This window comes from Electrophorus electricus, chromosome 12 (genome assembly GCF_041902795.1).
Source record: "Electrophorus electricus isolate QZ-2024a chromosome 12, ASM4190279v1, whole genome shotgun sequence".
NCBI classification, from domain to species: domain Eukaryota; kingdom Metazoa; phylum Chordata; class Actinopteri; order Gymnotiformes; family Gymnotidae; genus Electrophorus; species Electrophorus electricus.
In genome coordinates this window covers 26,595,337-26,617,500 of record NC_137508.1, presented here as the reverse complement: position 1 = coordinate 26,617,500, position 22,164 = coordinate 26,595,337, and the positions used below count along the sequence as shown (strand labels likewise).

Below are 22,164 nucleotides of genomic sequence, written 5' to 3'. Positions count from 1 at the left end.
CCAGCAACAGAAAATGAGCCCTCGGTCAAAGCAGCCGAGTCCTGCTCCTGTTTTCTCCAGTGAAATGAGTTTGAGAAACGGTGGAGAGATGGATGTCATTAAGAGGGCACAGAGTGGCCTGAGGCTCCCTGCCCTGCTCGGGATGTCCGCCTTATTAAACATGGACACGTGTGAAATGGATCGGCTCCAGGAGAGCTGGAATGCGTGGTTTTGTGCGTATGTAGAGCTACACGGAGTGATGTACGCAGTTTTACGTTTATTATTATTATTAATAATAATAATAATAATAATAATAATAATAATAATAATACTACTACTAATAATAAATGTAATAAATAATTATATTGTATTTATTACAATAAATATATTATTAGATATATTTATAAAATCGATAATAATGATTATTATTATTAGTAGTAGTAGGAGTAGTATTGTTATTATTATTATTATTATTAGAAGAAGAAGAATATGAAGAAAGTTATGAATTACAGCAACAGCAATAGTAATAATATTAAATAATAGTAATAGTATTAGTAGAAGTAATAATAATAATTTAAAACAATTATTATTATTATTATTATTATTATTATTATTATTCCATTTAAATAATCATTACTTCCATTTAACTCCATTTAAATCATCATTACCTTGTAGAAAAATAATTATACACAGGAAATGAACTATTCCTCTTAGCATTGGTTTCAGGGACTGATGCTCTGTTCACACTCGTAAAAGCCAAAATGTGCCTTTGGAGGATCATACACATTTTCTTCTGCCTTCTTCTGCCTTCTTCATGTTACTCCCTGTAAATGAATGAATTACATCAGGCAGCAAAATTCTACCTTTGTCCCATGAACTAGAGTGGGTGGATTTATAGCACCTCATGCTGAATTTGAATCTGTTTATAAAATCTTTCTTTCAGGTATGATTTTAAGTGACAGAGCAATTATATTTTACATTTTCTCAAAGATGAAAATTAAAACCCAGCAGACTTCCTTCTCGATTCAGCAACGTTCATTCTTTTATATTTTAAATAAGACTGATATTACACTACAAATAGGTACAAAAGTCCTTCTAAAATTATTTTCTCCTATATTTGTCCTCAGGACATGTTTGTCTCTCTTCAGTGTCCAGAAATATTCCACCAACATAGAGGGGCTCCATGCCTTTGGTTCTAGTTTTCCATACCGTACTTAATGACAGGGGCTTATATTACCACCACAAAGCTAAGGGTGATAGAAAAATCTTGAAACATGTGGATTCAGCACGCAAAAAATAGGTATGTTTGCCTGGGGAAAAAATATTTGTTAACCTTTATTATTATTATTTTTATTATTGATGTTTTTCTTGTTGTTTTTGTTGAAAATATTGCATAATAAGCATGGTTTTATCAGTATAATTATTTGGTTATTATATACATTTACATACATATATTCTATACATTTCTATTATGTAAAAGTGTGTTGCTTTTCTTTAACCTCCATATTCGGGAATATAAGATATTTTGAGATTTTTAAGAATCTACAGGAATCTTCACAAACAAAACTCATCTTCCTCAGGGAATGTAAGGTTTCTATACACTTTAACGCACACAAGCAGGACAAACAGGTGACTCCACGGTAGAGCCAAAGGACTTGCATATAAACACGGGCACATAAATATTGGTAATGTCGAAATGTACATTATAATACAGGTATATGCTAAAAAGAATAGTACATTTGCCTAAAACAACACCACAGGTAATATAAATGTATGTTTGTGAAAACTATTGTGAAAATTCCAGCATGAAGCAGAGAGTAAAAACAGTGTTAATAAAAGTCTACAGTAAAATAAAGTAGTTATTTGTCAGATGGTAATGAGAGACACAACGGTAGGAAGCTTGTGACTTGCTCATAATGAATTTTATAGTGTGTAAAGCTTGTGGGTGAAAACTCTTCTAGAATCTGTTTCTACAGTCTGAAGGCTTCTGTGTGTTTGCCCTAGAGTAGAAAAACGAAGGGTTTGTGGCTGAAGTGGTTAATTATATTTATGGTAGCTTGGCTTCATTGTGGCAATGGTCCCTGTTGGGATGATTAAACTCCTGTAGTTTGCAGTCAGTGAAATTAAATTCCGGTAGTTTACAGTTGGTTAAATCCTGCCATGTGTCTCTAGCTCTCAGTAAAACGACTGTGCACAATGACAGCCGGATTTCATACGTTAATTTCAAACATTAATAGGGTGGGAGTGACCTTTCACACGGGGTGATATTTAGTCTAACATTATCCACACCCGCGGGTGTTTCTGCGTGTTTCTGTAGGAAACAGCCGAGCCGTTCCGCCTCCTTCTCGTCTGCACTACTGAACACGTGAGTGTGACTCTCCTTACAATGTCCAATGTCATCTTACATACAAATGACATTTAAATCCAAATAATTACCATTCCAGCCCGAGTCAGGCAGCTGACATTGAATACTCTTCCACGGCCTTAGGTCAGTGTTTGATCATTTTTGATTTCAGGAGAGTGAGACTACACACCAGCTTCTTGAACATCCCAGTGTTGAGTTTTACTTCCCATGGTGCCACTGTGAGAGACCAAAAAAAACAAAAAACAAAAAAACCCCAAACAGTTCTGAAAGAAAGCTGAGCTTGGAATTTGCAGTTAAATATCCCCATTTCGGAGCTGCATGGCAACTTTCCGATTATTGTGGCCTTGAGTGCCAGGCTGTGGTTGTCAAAGCCTTGTCTGAGGCAGGTGGTTTTACTGTCACAGTGTTCTGGAGCTGCGTGCAGGCCTGCGGGGCCCGTGTCATCCTCGGAGCATCCAGGCGGCCGGGCCAGGCTTTCCACCCTGCTGCACTGCTCATCTGTCATCACTATTTATTTATTTATTTTTCCTTTCCCGAGCACTTTATGGTCACGGAGGTGAGTGCGGCGGGACAGCGGCAGCTAAAGATCGCCGCGCGTGTCACGTTCCATTTCCACGGGTCGCTGTGGAGTTGAGGTTTTTCTCCAAGCGTGCAGGAACTTTGGTGTGTTTTGATGATTATCTAAGTTCACAGGGTTGAATGTTCTTGCTCAGATCTTTGGCATGGTTTATTTTATCAGCTCTGAACACTTTCTAAATTTACATGTAAGGGGTACATGTGTGTGTTTTAGAAATAAGACAATTATAATAAACTATTATAATAAAGGGTTTTAGTAGTGGAACAATTAGAACAATTAAATTTTTCTGTAGAGTTTAGAGTAGTAATTTAGAGTTTAATTGGTATAATAGCTTTCTTGCACCCCAGGTCACTTTTTGGGCAGAGCAAAAATTGCAGTGAAAAGAAGAGTGAAAGTGTTGTGGAAAAGGTGTTAAGATGGGGACAGAGCCTAAGAGATTATGGTAATGACTTCCATAATTTGGGGGCCATGACACTGAAAGATCTGGGCCTGAAAGCAGGACATTTGGCACAGGACTCGTGTTTGGGTAGCAGAAGCCCTGAGCCCGTGCGCAGAGGCGAAGTGTGCTGGAGCTTGGCTAGCCAGGGTAGAGCTGGCCCAGGTAGGGTGTTACGCATGCAGAGGAAACGTGCAGCCTGTGCTACCCATAAAAGACTGGGGTGATATACATTGATGTTTTTTAGAGTGAGAAATCTAGCAGAACTCCTGGAGTAGCGCCACACTGAGTCACCCGGTGTGCCTGGGCTGTCCTTTCCTCTGGGAGACTTTGAACTAATACACACAGCCTTTTTTACTATCCCAGTTATCTTCATTTACTGCCAAGGAACAACACATTCCCAAGTAAGACAGATGGAATTAGTGGCTTGAACAAACGCCTTGGCAGTGGGAATGTGATGCCATCAAGGCAGAGTGCGTTGTGCTCTGGTCCCGTCCTCGCTCCAAACAGCTCATAACCGGAAAGATGTTCAGACAAGTTTATTGATACATTATTTAGGAATTCGTAGAAGTGAATGGGGTGTTTCTGCTATACGTGAAGTTTTCAACAGAACCAACAAAGGAAGTAACAACTCATGAATAAAGCACAACAGCACAAAACAAACCAGTGGGAAAGTCTTGTGTGGTCCTCAACACTAAAAGCTTTTTCATACCCTCTAGTCAGTCTAATAGAGAAACGTAAATGAACCTAACAGAGGGGAGTCCCAGAAACAGTAAATTATGAGAAAATGGATGAGAAAAAAGAACATTTAGGAGAGAAAATGTCTCGGAGAAGAGTAAAGGAGAAAGGGGGAGTGTCTACTGGGAGGACTCTGGTGAGAACGTGATGAAGGGTGTGTGTGATGAATGAGGTGTGCTGTAAAAGGCCAAACCTATTTCATTGATAATCTTTAACTCTGATCAATACTACATACAAGAGCAAAACGGGATGGAACATGTTTACCATAAACTCCCTGCTTTGCCCTTGGGGCCCTTTCTTTTATAACGTCTCACCATGAACTTTAAGGTGTTATTTTTTTAAGGACAAAAGCAAACCTATGAATAAAATATGACATAAAATTGTATTTGCAGAATGAATAATGAAACAGAAGAAACAATATCAGATAAGATTTGCAGGGATGAGCTGGATGTCAGAAGCACAGTGGTCTCCAAGTGTAAACATGTGTGTAGCGCTGTATTTCCATAAAAGCCGTGAGAGAACGAACGTTGCTGAATCGAGGAGGAAGTCCGCTGGGTTTTAATTTTCATCTTTGAGAAAAATAAGTCAGATGTGAATGTTGGAACTTGCAGAGAGGATGGAATGCAACTGTCTGATCTACCCTGTTCACCAGCCTGTGTGTGTGTGTGTGTATGTGTTCATCTGTTTTGCTTTTCTATCCCAGACAACATCAGCAACAGAAAGCTCCTCAGCTGCTCTGACTGACTGATACAGGAGGAGCATCTTCTGCCAGTGCTCCTGTTTGGCCCCTCGAAAGGTCTGAGCTGCATTACTTATCTGTCTGTTGTGATGGACATGCTTGTTTGATTTTGATTACTATACACTCTACAGTGAGAACACACTACAGTGGGAACACACCCTACAGTGGAAGGACAGTGCAGTAAGAACACACTCTACAGTGAGAACACACTCTACAGTGAGAACACACTACAGTGGGAACACACTACAGTGGGAACACACCCTACAGTGGAAACACAGTGCAGTAAGAACACACTCTACAGTGAGAACACACTCTACAGTGAGAACACACTACAGTGGGAACACACCCTACAGTGGAAGCACAGTACAGTAAGAACACACTCTACAGTGAGAACACACTCTACAGTGGGAACACACTCTACAGTGGGAACACACTACAGTGGGAACACACCCTACAGTGAGAACACACTCTACAGTGGGAACACACTCTACAGTGGCAACACACTCTACAGTGGAAGCACAGTACAGTAAGAACACACTCTACAGTGGGAACACACTCTACAGTGAGAACACACCCCACAGTGAGAACACACTCTACAGTGGGAACACACTCTACAGTGGGAACACACCCTACAGTGGAAGCACAGTACAGTGGGAACACACTCTACAGTGGGAACACACTCTACAGTGGGAACACACCCTACAGTGAGAACACACTCTACAGTGGGAACACACTCTACAGTGGGAACACACCCTACAGTGGAAGCACAGTACAGTAAGAACACACTCTACAGTGGGAACACACTCTACAGTGGGAACACACTCTAGAGTTGGTTTCTTGATGAACAGCATAGACAGGTGAAGCAGGTGTCCACGGGGTCCACCACCAAGCCGCTCACTCGCACACAGCTCCTCTGCTCATAGCCATGCCGTAATTTCAGATTGGCCAAAAGTGACAGCTGCTGTTCAGATGTAGATTTTGAAATTATTAACCGACAATAAAGCTGACAAAAAACATTTTAAAATGCTGTAATTAAGTCAAAACAGTGGTCACTAAGCAGAAACCACAATGAAAACAACTAGTCACATTCTTGGACCTGCCAGAATACTGTATTACTGTATTGACCATTCAAATGTCGCCCCCTGCAGGAACTGAGTGGAATAATCCCTGGGCTAATCAGTCTGCTGTTATTCCAAAGCAAGGTTGACATGCTCTTATTGTAGGAAAAGGTCACAGGCATTATAGCAAATAAAGAGAGTGTCTGCGAGTCCCCATGGACAGGAGCAGTGATGTCACTAGGGTGAATGGGAATAAGTCCGAACTTGTTAAGAAACCAAGATGCATAACCTCAGAGAGAATACAGTACACACGCCCCCATTCAGCTACAGTGGAAAGCCCCTGGGGGGTCTGGATTAGCATACCGTGGACAGTATATGCTGTGTGTGTACGTGTGAGTGTGTGTGTGTGTGCGTGCGTGCACACGCACGGTTGTTGCACACACACTAAGATATAACTAATACAGTAGCGTACAGACTTATGCAAGTGTGAGTATGCTGTTATTTATGGAGAGCATAAAGATTCGCACTGTGGAATGATGTGAATATTAATGAAAATACTGGGTAAATGTGTGGAAATATTTTAAATCCCTTTTCTTGACTTTCACAACAAAAGCGTCAGTGTCATTGGTTGATAAGCCTTGATTTTGTAAGACAGCTTGAGAGTAACAAACAACCTCTGTTAAATTTCACAGTGAGTGTCGGCGTGGAGTCTTTCTGAACTTAGTGTGTGATTGGTATTCCTGTGACAGTTGCTAACCTGTATTGTAGGTTAACTTCCTTAACTAAATGCAACCTGGCCAAGAGCATTCAATTTTGGCCAAATATTGTACCCTGCTTTGTATAATTGTTAAGGTTGTAATTAAATGCTAAAAATTAAACTTATAGTGCAGCATTTAATGATTGCTGCACCAGGAATTTACATAAATGGAATCAAGATATATATATATATATATATATATATATATATATATATATATATATATATATATATATATATATATATATATATATAGTCTAAATGGAATCAAGATAAAAGCAGTCCATATCTATCTATCTATCTATCTATCTATCTATCTATCTATCTATCTATCTATATTATTGCAAGATAACAGTTAATTCTGGTGAAAAAACAACTTCTTCAGTGTATGATGAACACGTTTTCAAAGTCTTAAATATATCATACTGTAAATCATAGCTTTATTGATTTTAGTAAATAACAATGTTGTAGAATGTATTAAATTGGTCAATTTATATGCATATTGACATATATATATATATATATATATATATATATATATATATATATATATATATATATATATATATATATATATATATATATTATATTACAATATTTATAGTATAAATAAATAGAATAGTAATACATTTACTAATGCTATCAATACATTTCCATATAAAAAGGTTTTTCAAAAACTATATAAATAATTATTTCTTAATAAATAATATTTATTGATAAATAATAAATAAAATAAACTAATAAACAACAATAAATGAAGTAAATGCAGTTATTCACACCCTTGTATCTGCATAAAAGGCCATTTCAATAAATTCAAGTACCTTCACATAAAAGAGATGAGTTCTTTATTACAGAAATAGTGAAATAGGGAAATATGGTCTATAGAGTCAATCCATATTCATGGCCACTGAAGCACTCAACACTGAAGCATTAAACACTGAAGCAGCCTTTCCTCTGCCACCTCATGTATGCGTTAGTTCTTGTCTTTCACGGTGGCTCCTTTCAGCTGCTGGGTGTGTGTGTGTGTCTGGCCGTTACTGAAGTCGGCTCTCTTCTCTGCTCTCGTGCGCTCATTAACGTCATCCTTCAGCGATGTGCCGGCCCTGACGCTCCAGTCTGGCCCACACGGACTACACGTGAGGAAACAGATGACATGGCCTGGAGCACAGCAGATGACCTTCTCAATTTTATATTCCCTTTGAGTAACATTAACATTAACGTTAACATTACAACATTATTATTAACCGAGTGTAGAGTGAGTTCTACAGGGGATAGAAGAGCGATGTTGTGTTGAACAGTGTCAGAATTGGCTGCATTTCTAAGGGATAGCACTCAGTATTCCCTGAACATGGGAATACATCTCAGGAGTCTGGAGGCTCACTGGGTTTTTGGTGCATAATTGGCAGTGCTGTGGTCGTAGGGTACCAAAAAAAGAGAAATATTTTGGTTCAAAAGAAACCAATGCGGATTTGTCTTACTTTGTGACGAGCACTATCCAAACATTGTGTTCCGTCAGCCCCAAAACTGGCACTTTTTAAAATGATATTTTAATGTGTATTTTTATTTCACTTTACTTTATTTTCAGTCATCAATTCAATTATTTATTTATTGTCTATGCTTTAAAATCCAGAACTGAAATTTGGGAACTGCTGAGTTAAATATTAAATTCTTACAAAAGATTACAAGCCCACGTCTATTCCAACTCAGTGTAAAAATACATAAATTATGTAAACTAAAAACGAAAATTAAAAAAATAAAATAGTACATTAAAATAATATATTATTTGTGCAGAATAGTGTGCAGAAATGCCGAGAGCCAGAAAGTGTGCACCTGGAGCCCACAGAAGGGTGTTGTCATGGATCTCACCTCTTTATGTTGGAAATACAGTAAATAAAGTCATGTTTAGCAAGTGCCAACTCACTTCTGTTCAGAGCAAAATTACCACATGGACTATTTAAGATGTGCAATGGTTTCTACCAATTTATTTTGAGACTGAGGTCAGTGACTCATAACAATGAGACATAACAAGAAATCTTAACCACATCTTGCAAATCGACCGAGGAGTAAATTGGCTGTGCTGAAAATAAAGGATGCACAGTATCTTCAAAATGCTCCTATGCTATAATAAATATATTTGAACAAAACCTGTGGAACCACAAGCTGTCACTAGCTAAGCCTCATTAGGCTGTCTCTGGTAACACTTTTTCTAAATGATGCCATGGAAACAATCAGCAGTTAGCCAGACTCCAGTCGTGTAAGAACATCTGTCAGAAGGGTATAATTGACAGAGGGCATCTTTATGAGAGGACAAGGGGCAAATAAAACCTGCCCCTTCGAGGGCAAGAGCACAGTGTCAGCGTGCAGATATCACATATTACCGTGACTGAGCACTCACCCTGGAACTAACACCACAGAGCCTGTCAGGCTCGGCACAATGGGTAAGAAAAAAGAGAACTTCTATTTAATAGCTACAATAATTTATGTATAATTTCCATTTTCTCTAAATGCTAGATTTACTTTTCAAAGAGAATATAAAAAATCTATAGGATTACAAAAGCAGTGAAATACGCAGCACAAAATCAGCACAAATAATTTTGAAATTTGAATAATAGATCAATATTCACATTTCAAATCATAATGAAATTAGTTTCAGTGCCATGATTGTGCCATCACTGTGTAGATGCAATTTTGTGGTTTGAAAAATAGATCCTAAGCTTAGGTGGGTGGAATCTCGGATAGCAGAACAACTCCGATTTGCCATTCGCCAATTCAGACAAGAAAGAAATTTGTCTCATTTTAAAACAATAACTCCATTATGATTTCAGCTTAGATTATCATCCTCTCTAACTCTGGGTGAAGTGAAGATTGCTGTTGTAATGCCATCCATGGCTGAATTCAGAAACCCAATTCAGAAACCAAATTCTGTATCCGACACACACTTTCTCGGGAGAGATTCAGTTGTTTCATCTGATGCAGCCATGCTAAGCTTTGTGTCAGACATTGGTGTAATCTTCTCTTTTCAGCTAATAAAACACGGACAGACCCCATTTCAAACATTTTCAGAGAAATACAAGCCATTTTAATATTTAAAATCTCATCTGTGAGGCAGCAGGCAAAGCAAACAACAGATCAGACAACAGCGGAAACACCCTGACCCTATCAGCCTATCAAACTGCAGTGACTTTCTTTGGCAGGTCTTACACTGCAAAACAAATACTAGCACAACAAGCCCAAGTTGGTGACCAGCTATAATCCAGCACACAGTCGTTTTTTCTCATTTCAGTGTGTTGACCTGTGACCACAAACATAACTCTGTACACACTGGAAACACCAGCCTTGTTTACCTTGGCTGTGACAAGTGTAACATAAAGAGCCTGCAGTCTGTCGTGTGCCTCCAGTCACACAGGGCCCTCGTAATCGCAGACCAAGCAAGCCATTTGCAGCAGCGTGGCTTCGTCTTCCCGCTGCCGTCTAGTTTGTCCATGAAATGAGCCGTCCTGCGCGGGGCGGCCACCACGGCGGAAGCCCTTGTTGTGCGACTGTACCGCAGGAATGAGAGAGAGAGAGAAAAAAAAAGAAAACAAAATGAAAACAATGCACTCGAGATTCTTCAGAGGTGTCAGTCGCATTTGATGGTGATTTTCACCAAACCCAATTAGTCCTTCTATATTTAGCCACCAGGCTATGGGTTTGAGTGTGTGTGTGTGTGTGTGTGCACACGCGCGTGCGCGTGTGTGTGTGTGTGTGAGAGAGAGAGACGATGTGATGATGCTGGTTACCAGTGGGGGAGGTAGTTAGGGAGTGTGTTTGGGAATACACATGCCCCGGACTGCCAAGATGCCAGGGATTTAGAGTCGGGATAACGAGACAGAGAGGATATGGTCCATGGGCGGCAGTGCGCCCGCCTGTTTATTACCGCCACCCGCCCGCATCGTCGTCGTGGGCAACAAGCCCCTCCATGGCTCCTGCTCCCCCTCCTCCTTCCTTCATCACGTCTGTTTACATGTAAACACTTACGGTGACCACAATATAATATTTCATATAACAATCTGCTCAGTTGCTTTGATTTTATATCATAAATAGTTATGTTGGAAGTTCTGCCCGAGCATGTTGATTTTTATGTACGGTCACATACATAAAATACAAAACAAAAATATTTAAAAATTAATAAAAAAAAATATATCTATATATATATAAAATAATAGTACACTCAAAAGACTGCAAGAATGATGTAAAAAAAAATTGTAAGCATTATATTGTAATATATATTATGTATATTATAAGCTTTTCTTAAGTGACAAAATCAGTGTAAATGTTATATGAATATTATTGCATTTTAGTGCATCTTATTTTTTATTTATTTATTTTTTGTTTTGTTTTGGTAATAAAAATGTGTGAATTGGATTTACTCCCATTTTCTCTGCATTATTGATTAAAAGTTGTTTCATAAAAACATCCTTTTATTGCTGATATTTTCCTTAGTCTCTGTATTTATCAATTTCTGTTGTCTATTCATATCTTCTCCACCCTCCAATATCTCTTTCAGTTTATATTAATTTATTTATTTTTTCCTCAGTGCTGAATTGGCACCAAGTCCAGCTGGGCTCAGGTTAACGCTGCAGGACTTAACTGGACACTGGAGATCTCGCTGTGATACAGGACAGCAAGCATTTGCTTTCGTATTGGCTAAGTACCTCCAGTTTTGATGCATCTTATAGGCTGTTATACTGTGAGCACCAGTCTGAAGGAACACTAACGTCGACACGTTCCTGACTAGCCAGCTCGACAGAAGTTATCATTTTAACATTTGCCTTCTCACTGTGCACAACTGCTAATGATATGTAAACTTAGATTCTCATCTGCATGAATCACAATTAATTTATTGCAGGGGCTATGAATTAATTCTGAATTAATATAAGTGATTGGTAATAAGATTGCTGTCTGCCAGTATATTATTACAGTGAAAAGTGGACAGTAAATTAAAAACCACACAGCAGCTATCATTTATTCTGTCTAGTTTCCTCATTAACGGCGTTTGCAGCGGGTCCAGAATTTCATCTAAATTGGATTTACAGACATTCCAGCTTCAGACAGCAGTCAGCTGCATCTGCCCTTTAAAAATACTGACCCACTACCCCACCTTGCCAAAAAAAAAAAAGGAAATTAAAAGACTGAGAATCCTTTTCATGTTCTCCTTATGAATAAGGCATGCCACAACTGCTCGGTCACCGTAGACAGCAGCGTGTGGTGGAATCTTTGGGAGGTCTATAAGCAGATACGTCCACAGTTCATCGCGAGCGCTGTCGTTCAGTCTGTGGTCAGTGACCCACGCCCCAAAACGGCGCGCCACGGAACAATTCGGTTGAGGATCCATGCTCACATTGTTCTCAGGACGAGAGATTTCTGTTGTTGCTCTGTATGAGCAGAGAGCAAATATTTGCCGGTGGATGATGCTCTGGGTTACGGTATGAAGCGCTGTAGGTTACAGTATGAAGCGCTGTAGGTTACAGTGTGACGCGCCGGACAAACGTTTCAGCAGAGACTGCTCCTTTGGCGAGGCTCCACCGGAACAAAGCGTTTGGCTCTGGTGCCCTTTACCAGTCAAAAACAAACTACAGTCCAGCACATGAAATTTAAAAGGCAAAAAAGGGGAAAAAATAAAAACAAAAAGAAAGCAAGGCAAGTTGGCTCGTGTTGAGAAAACAGACGCGTTTGGTTTGGGACTTGGATCTCTCTGGAGCTTGTTTTGGGGTAAGGCCGCCCTTACGGGAAGTGGCCGGGGGAGGTCGGTGCTCTGGTGCGGATCCTTTGGCAGCTATAAGACTTGTAAAACAGGTCTGATCAGGCCCCTTTCGCCTGCTAAATTCTCTCGGCCTGACTGGCCGTACACCGGAGGAGGCTGCTCAAAGACTAGAACGCATGTTCTTGTCAAACCGTTCCCGTTTTTACATGGGTATTCCCTAGCAATAAGACGGAGCGGATCCGGGGCTGACGCCGTGCCTGCGGACTGAATATTCAGTTCCCCCTTCATCTTCGGTGAAAAGTTTCATGATTTCTCTAAGCCGCGGACTGACAACCGTGACCGGATCGATCCGTCACACATGCAAAGCCACGACGAGATGCGGAGAGCGAGATCAATCACGGGGGGTAGGGTGTGTTGGTGGGGGGGGGGGGAATTAAAAGAGTAACAGTAAAGGCAGCTCGCCTGCCACAGTGTCTCCAGCAGCGGAGGAGACGAGAACATCCAGCCTCTGGTACCGCCATTAGAGTCTGTCTACATCAGCACAAGTGAAGCAGACCTTCACAGTTTGCACTGCGTTATTGCTCTGTTGGCTCAGTTATTTTCATTCATTGTTGATGTAGACCCATGTGCATTACCTGAATTATACTAACCCCCCCAATTCTATAGCTAAGTCCTGCCAGGAATTCAAGCTGATAGCTATTTCAAAACAATTGCTGTGTGAATGTGTGCGTGTGTCTACACATGTGTCCGTGCGTGTGTGTGCACGTGTGTGCAGAGCAGTGAATGTTTCTGAATAGTTGTAGAGGAATAAAAAAATATATATCGAATTTTATTGAAATTATACCACCTCCCCATAAACAGTAGGAGAAAATATGATGGAGTCCATGTATGCAGTCCTGCTGCATGTATGTGTCAGTCTCCCTTCTTTTCAAACAGGCATCTTAACTTTACACCATCACTCTTTATTTAAATTGGGGCAGCATTTTAAAAACAGATTTCCATATGTATAAAAGCAGATTACCAAATGTGCTAAGAATAGATTAAGGGCAGCCATAGCACATCTGAGATACATTCTCTGTATGTTAAGGTTTGCATATCCAGTGACGGCAAACCAACAACCAAGCAAGAACATTCTGCAGACCTCCAGACTTCACTGGGCAAGAGGAGCTCTGCCATCCACGCTGCTTCAGCCTAAACTTGAAGTCTGAACCAACCCACTGGCTGTGAGATGCGGTTGCCCTGTGTCGAGTGTCCAGGGCAGTGGGGTGTTGTTGGCTGCAGGTCCCTACGGTGTAGCTGGAGCAGGTGACAGTCGCATCAAACACAAACGTCAACGGTTTTGAATCTTAAGCACCAGCACGGAATTAGACAGCAGGCCATAATGTGCAATATCAGGGTCATCGCAAATGAAAGAAAGCATTGGTAAAAAAAATAAAATAAAACGGTGCATTCCAAGAATTAAAAAGTGTCGTTTGTAAAGTCATCGGAAGGGGTGACATGGTCAGAGGCAGGTGAGACAGTGGGATCTGCGTAAAGCCCCATATCAGAAGTTTTTTAATTACTCGGCCAACCCCGGCCGTTTATTCTTGTAATTTAATGTGCAGTAAATCAAACGTTATTATTCATGAGTGACATCATGTTCATTTGTCTATTTTTCATTAGATTTTTTTTCGCTGTTGGATTTCATTAGTGTGAGCAGTGTTGTCTAATGATGGGTGCAGGGCAACCACACTGACACAGGCAGAATGAAGGTTTAATATAATCTGAAAGCAGTTTTCAATCAGTGACAGTTTTTATTGTGCAATTCAGTGTCAAATGTCAGAACTATTGCTGTTCATTAAAAAGTTCAAAGTGAGTGTCTCATTTTTCAGAGTAAGCCATGTAGAGGGATGTACTGCAGCAGTGAGACTGTGTAGACGAGACTGTGGTTGTACTGCAGCAGTGAGACTGTGTAGACGAGACTGTGTAGAAGAGACTGTGGTTGTACTGCCACAAATAAACTGTGTAGAAGAGGTTGTGGTTGTACTGCCACAGATAAACTGTGTAGAAGAGGTTGTGCTTGTACTGCCACAGATAAACTGTGTAGAAGATGTTGTGGTTGTACTGCCACAGATAAACTGTGTAGAAGATGTTGTGGTTGTACTGCCACAGATAAACTGTGTAGAAGAGGTTGTGGTTGTACTGCCACAGATAAACTGTGTAGAAAAGACTGGAGTTGTTGCTGCTGCAGTTCTTGCAGAAACCCCCACCCCCACCCCCTCCCCGGGCCATTGGGTGCCGGCGCACCGTATGCAGAATTAATGGGGGGAAAAGCAAGCGAATCCAAACACTGCAGGACAAGGCAGCTAAGCATGCAGTACATGCATGTTTATAACGTCCAGCACCTGCCAAAGAGTTAGCAGACAAATCCCCAACTCCGGTGGAAAAGACGAAACCTGCCAGACGCGGCTTAATGCCAGTGTCTTGTCCCAATGCAAGGAGGGGCTGTGCTCCCCGGTCACTCGTCTGGCTCGGGGCCGGCGGGCACCGTCGTTCCTGGGTACCTGCCCGCCTCCTCTGCCAGCGAGGCTTCAGCTCGACCCTGTGGATGTTTTTACTGTCACACCTCATATTGCAGCAGGAGACTCGGGGCGGAGGTGCCTGTTAGAGACGCAGCTTCGCTTGCTGTTTACTTACTTGCTTGCTTGTTTGTTTGCTTGTTTCCTTACTGAAATGAAGTGGTGTCTACTGGTGCGTGACGCAGAGCGGCTGCGGCACCAGCGATGAAGTCAAAATAGCAAAATTTAGTTTTAAGTGATGATTTCAGTGCACAAACATTACACATTTTAGTCAAACAATCCCCTTGTTTTTTAACATTAGAGCATTTGCTTTTAAATTATGTTGAAAATGGAGTTTCCAGTCAGTTTCATGTTTTTGTTTTTGTTTTTTTTTAGATATGTAGCAGATTTCTAGATATGTAGCAGACAGTTCTGGATATGTTTGTTTCACTGAAAGGCTAATAACACACTGTCACGTACTGTAAATCCTTAGGAACTGCCCCCAGTTCTCTTTTAGGCTGGTAATTACATTTACAAAACGCATGCCTTTCTGTCTTTCTAGTGGTATGAATTAGCTGGAAAATCTAATGAAGTTCTCTGAGTTTAATTAAAATCGATGTCCCTTCTCTGTATATAGGATTCGGCCCAAGAGGCACTCACCGCCATTATGAAGCTTTGACTAGCGGAGCTGGATAATCAGATACGTCCTACCTCTTAGCCACTCTGAAATTAAGAGACGGATATTCCGGAAGCAAAAGAAAATGAGTCTTTCTGAGATTTGTGTGTGTGTGTGTGTGTGTGTGTGTGTGTGTGTGTGTGTGTGTGTGTGTGTGCGTGCGCGTGCGCGCGCTTCTCTCTCACACGCACAGGGAGAGCTGGAACATAATGTTCTGTTCTATCTGCAACTACAGCAAAATTAATTCAGGCCATCTTTCCTATTTACAGTGATCGGGGAGTTTTTTTTATGAATGAAACCTAAACAGGGAACCAGAAAATACTGTGAAGTACGACGTATAGAAAACGATTCAGAGCCGGGCGCGAGGCCGTGCACACGCGTTAATTAGATCAATAAGGCAGCTGTAATTCTAAGCGTGAGTGAGTGAGTGAATGCATATCTTTTATTCGCCACTAATTTCATTTGGGCATGGCTTTTTGCCCGGAGCTATTAGAGCTGTAAATTGAGCAAAGCACTTTAGCCAAGCTGTGTAAAACAGTTCTCTCTTACTTGCTGCCACAGGCTACATATAAACCTAGTTAAAGAACGACGATGATCATACAAGATGACATTTAAGTCCTTAGACTTCGGTCACGGAATTTTATCTAAGAAAGCTTATTTACGCTTAAAAGCTGAAAACCGCTGCCAAGGTCACATTTTCCCTTTAAATATTCGAAGCAAGCCCCTTGGAAGATTTTAGCTCCTGCTCAAAACCCACCAGTCTGAACCAGCTAAAGAGCTTTTCAGGAGTGTCTGGTTTCTGCACGCAGTTACTTTAGAGAGGAGTTGGACTGAACTTGGCATGATAGTAAAATAAACTGGCCACCGCTCACTAAGACGGACGAGTGCAATAAACAAGTTGACCAGAAGATGGCAGCAGAGTTTAGGTGGACATTTCTTTTTGTCGCGGCACAGATATGACTGCCCCCGCAGATATGAAACTTCGTTCATCTCAATTATTTCCTCTTTCAAGTGGAAAACTTTATGGGTCGTTACAGTTGACCTCCTTGGTCAACGCTGGCTATTTATCTGTCGATGTTTCTATATCTTAAATGTTGTTGAATGTCACAGGAAATTCAGAAAGGAAATTGTTCAAACACTCGTTTTTAACCTTGACTGAAAGCAGCTATTCACTTATTTTAGTTTACAACTCACTAAGATGATGTTGATGTTGTCCTATTTTTAAAGTTTGCCTATCACTTTGAAAAGATGTTTTCCAAATATTTTAACAAATGTTGGCCTAATTATCACAGCACTTCAGGGGTGGTTAGAGAGGTTAGTTTGTCTAACGTAGATAACAGGTTTCATAGTGATCTGCAGGACCAAAGCGATGTTTTTAGCCTTGTCTGACTTATCACCAACCAAATTAGCAAGAGGCTCCACTTATCCTCTTATCAGCCAGTCAGTGCTGGTGTTTAGTGTTCATTATTGGGGGTAGACGCTGATCTACTGGGGTTTAGGCCCAGTGAGGTCGCTCTTACAAATGTAATGAATGGTAATTGCCTTACGATTACTTGCAAGATTTTTTTTTTACTGAAAGTCTTAGACAGCAATGGTGTAAAAAGGTTTGTTTGTATGTGTGTGTCATTCATTCATTTATTCATTCATTCATTCATTTGACCAAGTATTATCCTTTCATTGCTTCAATTTGGATGTTCAGTTTAAGATCCTATTGAATTGAACTCTTATGCATTACACAAACACTTCAAACCAACCAAAGACGCACACAGACTGAAAACAACAACAACAGCAGCACCAAAGCAGTATCCTGGGCTGTTTCTTATTGTCCCTCTGCACTCTGACTCTGACTTTCCTGCTGACAGACTTCCTTCCACAATTACCATCTGCGTGAATGACAACCGACCCTGTGGACAGGCTCCCCCCCCCCACACACCCCCTCGATTAATCTGCGAGGGCAAAAGGCAAATTCTGTCCACCATCATAGCAGCAAGGGAGGAGAAAACCAGCCTGAGGAGGGTCCTTTACATTGCCCCCTCTCGACACTGCGCACGAAACACTTCTGGGGACTTTGAGAAACTCTGGCAGGAGCTTTCCCAGGGAGGCTCAGCGGCACGGCCGAGTTATGGTGATGGGGTTGCTGTGGCGACACAGGCCCACCAATGTCCCGTGGGTACTACCGGGACACATGGCACGTTTGAAGGGGAGACCTGAAACTGTGATGCTGAGGTTCACGCTGGCTATGTGAATATATATGAATTTCTATGAATTTGAAATTGTGTCCTAGCAGTGTCTGGACTGAGTACAGGAGATGATGTTTGAAGTCATTCTTCCGACTTCTAAGTAAGATGGAAAGATGTATGGATAGATAACAAGACAGAGAGAGTGCCAGATTTATATTAGAGAATAGATTGCTATCTGTGTGCACACATTCAATAATGCAGTAGTGAATTTTCACCAATTTCAGGTTTTTTATCGTACAATTGTATTAGAATCTGCAGGAAAAGCAGAAAGAAAATCGTATCATAATGCAAAATATTCTATATACAGGGCAGTTCTTGGTGGGCCGAGTGCTGTCCCTGGGGACCCCCCTGTGAGAGACACAGCTCCGGGAGCTGCCAGCGAAAGCCGTCTTCACACACGGATATCCCAGGATCATCCACAGAGCTCTTTATTTAGCTTCTGTGGGAAGCGGAGGATGGGGCGTCTTTTTAAAAGAGCATTAAGCAGAGATCTGTTATTCGTCTCGAAAGAGACGGGTCACTGAGACAAGGAGCAGGAGACAGAGCGAGAGAGGGGGAGATGATAGGGAAGGGATGAAGCTAGAGAACAAGAAAGAGGGAGAGAGTAATGGACAGACAATATATAAGAGAGACAGAGACAGACATGGAGAGGGCCGAGAGAGAGAGAGACTGCGGGGGAAAACCGAACATTTCCTGAGTGCCGTCCTTTAAAAACACTAAATCAGTGGAGTGTTGACCGCTATCTCCATCCCTTACGCGCGTGTGACGTGCGGAATGCCACATGGCGTCCCATCCCACAGACGAGCTGAGGAAAAGCACATTAAATTGCTGCTCATCGCTCCTTTTCATTCTTGGACGTGGGAATGATCACACATACACACAGGCGCCATTACCCACGTCACCCTGTGTGAACTCTGACACCAGCACCACACACAAGGACACGCGGCGGAGATTTACGTCCCAGTGTGCCATCACAGCCCTGCCTCATCCGTCTCACGTTCCCATAATTCAGGTATGTTGCCACACATAAAAAACCACAGTGCCCTCTAGGGGTGTGGAGCCAGCATAGTAGCTCAGTGCGAAGTGAGAAAACCCTTCATAGCGCTGAAGTGTTTGTTAATTGTAAATGCAATGATGTTGAAGGGGGAATGGCTGGAGTCCATCAGAGCTTTGTGATTTCCTCTCTAACACACCCACTAATCTCTCTCTAACACACCCACTAATATCTCTCTAACACACCCACTAATATCTCTCTAACACACCCACTAATATCTCTCTAACACACCCACTAATATCTCTCTAACACACCCACTAATCTCTCTCTAACACACCCACTAAACCCTCTCTAACACACCCACTAATATCTCTCTAACACACCCACTAATATCTCTCTAACACACCCACTAATCTCTCTCTAACACACCCACTAAACCCTCTCTAACACACCCACTAATATCTCTCTAACACACCCACTAATATCTCTCTAACACACCCACTAATATCTCTCTAACACACCCACTAATATCTCTCTAACACACCCACTAATCTCTCTCTAACACACCCACTAAACCCTCTCTAACACACCCACTAATCTCTCTCTAACACACCCACTAATATCTCTCTAACACACCCACTAATATCTCTCTAACACACCCACTAATATCTCTCTAACACACCCACTAATATCTCTCTAACACACCCACTAAACCCTCTCTAACACACCCACAAATATCTCTCTAACACACCCACTAATATCTCTCTAACACACCCACTAATATCTCTCTAACACACCCACTAAACCCTCTCTAACACACCCACTAATATCTCTCTAACACACCCACTAATATCTCTCTAACACACCCACTAAACCCTCTCTAACACACCCACTAAACCCTCTCTAACACACCCACTAATCTCTCTCTAACACACCCACTAAACCCTCTCTAACACACCCACTAATATCTCTCTAACACACCCACTAAACCCTTTCTAACACACCCACTAATCTCTCTCTAACACACCCACTAAACCCTCTCTAACACACCCACTAAACCCTCTCTAACACACCCACTAATATCTCTCTAACACACCCACTAAACCCTCTCTAACACACCCACTAATCTCTCTCTAACACACCCACTAAACCCTCTCTAACACACCCACTAATATCTCTCTAACACACCCACTAAACCCTCTCTAACACACCCACTAATCTCTCTCTAACACACCCACTAAACCCTCTCTAACACACCCACTAAACCCTCTCTAACACACCCACTAAACCCTCTCTAACACACCCACTAAACCCTCTCTAACACACCCACTAATCTCTCTCTAACACACCCACTAAACCCTCTCTAACACACCCACTAAACCCTCTCTAACACACCCACTAATATCTCTCAAACACACCCACTAAACCCTCTCTAACACACCCACTAATCTCTCTCTAACACACCCACTAATATCTCTCAAACACACCCACTAAACCCTCTCTAACACACCCACTAATATCTCTCAAACACACCCACTAAACCCTCTCTAACACACTTACTAATATCTCTCTAACACACCCACTAATCTCTCTCTAACACACCCACTAATATCTCTCAAACACACCCACTAAACCCTCTCTAACATACTTACTAATATCTCTCAAACACACCCACTAAACCCTCTCTGACACACCTACTATCTCTCTAACACACCTACTAAACCCTCTATAACACTCCTACTAAACCCTCTCTTACACACCCACTAAACCCTCTATAACACACCTACTAATCCCTAACACACCCACTAAACCCTCTCTGACACATCTACTATCTCTCTAACACACCTACTAAACCCTCTGTAACACTCCTACTAAACCCTCTTACACACCCACTAAACCCTCTATAACACACCTACTAATCCCTAACACACCCACTAAACCTTCTCTAACTTACCCACTAATCCCTCTCTTACACACCCACTAAACCCTCTCTAACATATGCTCTCTAACATACTCTCTGGGAAACACGGACTGATTTGGCCTTCACACTGATGCACCGATAAAGCCGGAAGTGCTTTGCTGGGGGCTTGAGTCATAACATGGACCAACACGCCTGTAGCTGTCCAGCAACCTGTCTGTAGTAAAAATCAACCCGTGAATGATCACAGGAACTGAGCAATCATGGTTAGGAATGGAAATCTATCAAAGTCTTTCAAACTTCAGAAACATGTCCGAAAAAGCCATTAGTGATATTATCTAATTACTTTGCAGTGTGCATTTTAATTAAGCAGTAGAATCCTTTGAAAGAATAATTCATCTTTTTGTTTTTTCTAAACCAATAGGGATTCAAGTGTCTAATTAATTTTATCAGTGAGAGTAACATCACCACAAACTCAATTTATTTCAATGACTGAATACAGAAATAGACAAATGTGATATTCTATATAAACTAGATATTCGATCCATTCCTAAAGCAGTTTCAGATGTCTTTGGGATGTACTAGCATGTTAAATATTTCTTATTCCATATCAGGATTTATCTTGTTGATGTTTCAGCAACCGGTCTGGCCTAAATGCCGTCGGCACTCTGCAAACTCTGTTTTCCCTTTTCTGTAAATGCAGGCCTCACTTTTCTAGAGGTATTTATAAATGAGAGGGACTCCAATTGAAACCAGTTGTGGAGTCTGTTTGGCTGCTGCTCTCAGTGTTCACCTCCACCTTTTTTGGGTAGCGAGTAGAGGGTGTAGGTGCTGGGCTGGGGATGTGGGACCCTCTGTGACTCATCCCTGATGAAGATTGGTGTTAGGCACAAGCCTCAGGCACGGTCCTACGATGTCTCTGCAGGGTTAAGCTTAACCCCGCCCCCCATACGTGGACCCTCTGCAGTTGTTAGTGGACTTATTACGATAGTGTGGCCCGCTCCATGTTGCAAATCCGGGCGTGGTAATTGTGCGGGTCTGTGGTAATACTAGAGCTCAAACAAAATGTAAGTATGCGCTTGCAAAGGAGGAACTGCCGTTTTCCCAACTTGCTCTATAACATGATCAAGATCTGTCAGACACCAAAGAGAATGTGCGCTTCAAACTTCTCCTGTGCTGTTGCAACTGTGCTATTGCAACCTAAGGCAGAATTCTGTTGGATTCCCGTAAGGCCATATCCCCTCAGACGCGGCTCTTTCTTCATCTCTGAGAATAATGCTAACGAAAAAGAAAGAGAGAAATAGATGTCCTCCATGTTACTACAATTACAGCAGGACTGAAACAGATAAGAACTTAAGTTCTTTATACAAACCTAGGACACAAGGTTTGTGATGTCTGAACCTACAC

At 41.5% G+C, this 22,164-nt stretch overlaps 1 long non-coding RNA gene across 1 annotated transcript; it reads right to left on the bottom strand.

The window, feature by feature from the left end:
* Positions 1 to 13,375: 13,375 nt before the first annotated feature.
* LOC145660385 (uncharacterized) lies at positions 13,376 to 15,648 on the bottom strand. Its single transcript, XR_014126719.1, has 4 exons — positions 15,590 to 15,648; positions 15,069 to 15,140; positions 14,777 to 14,973; positions 13,376 to 13,688 (listed from the first exon to the last, which is right to left on the bottom strand). It is a non-coding gene; the product is annotated as an uncharacterized LOC145660385 (long non-coding RNA).
* Between the last annotated feature and the right edge of the window lie 6,516 nt (positions 15,649 to 22,164).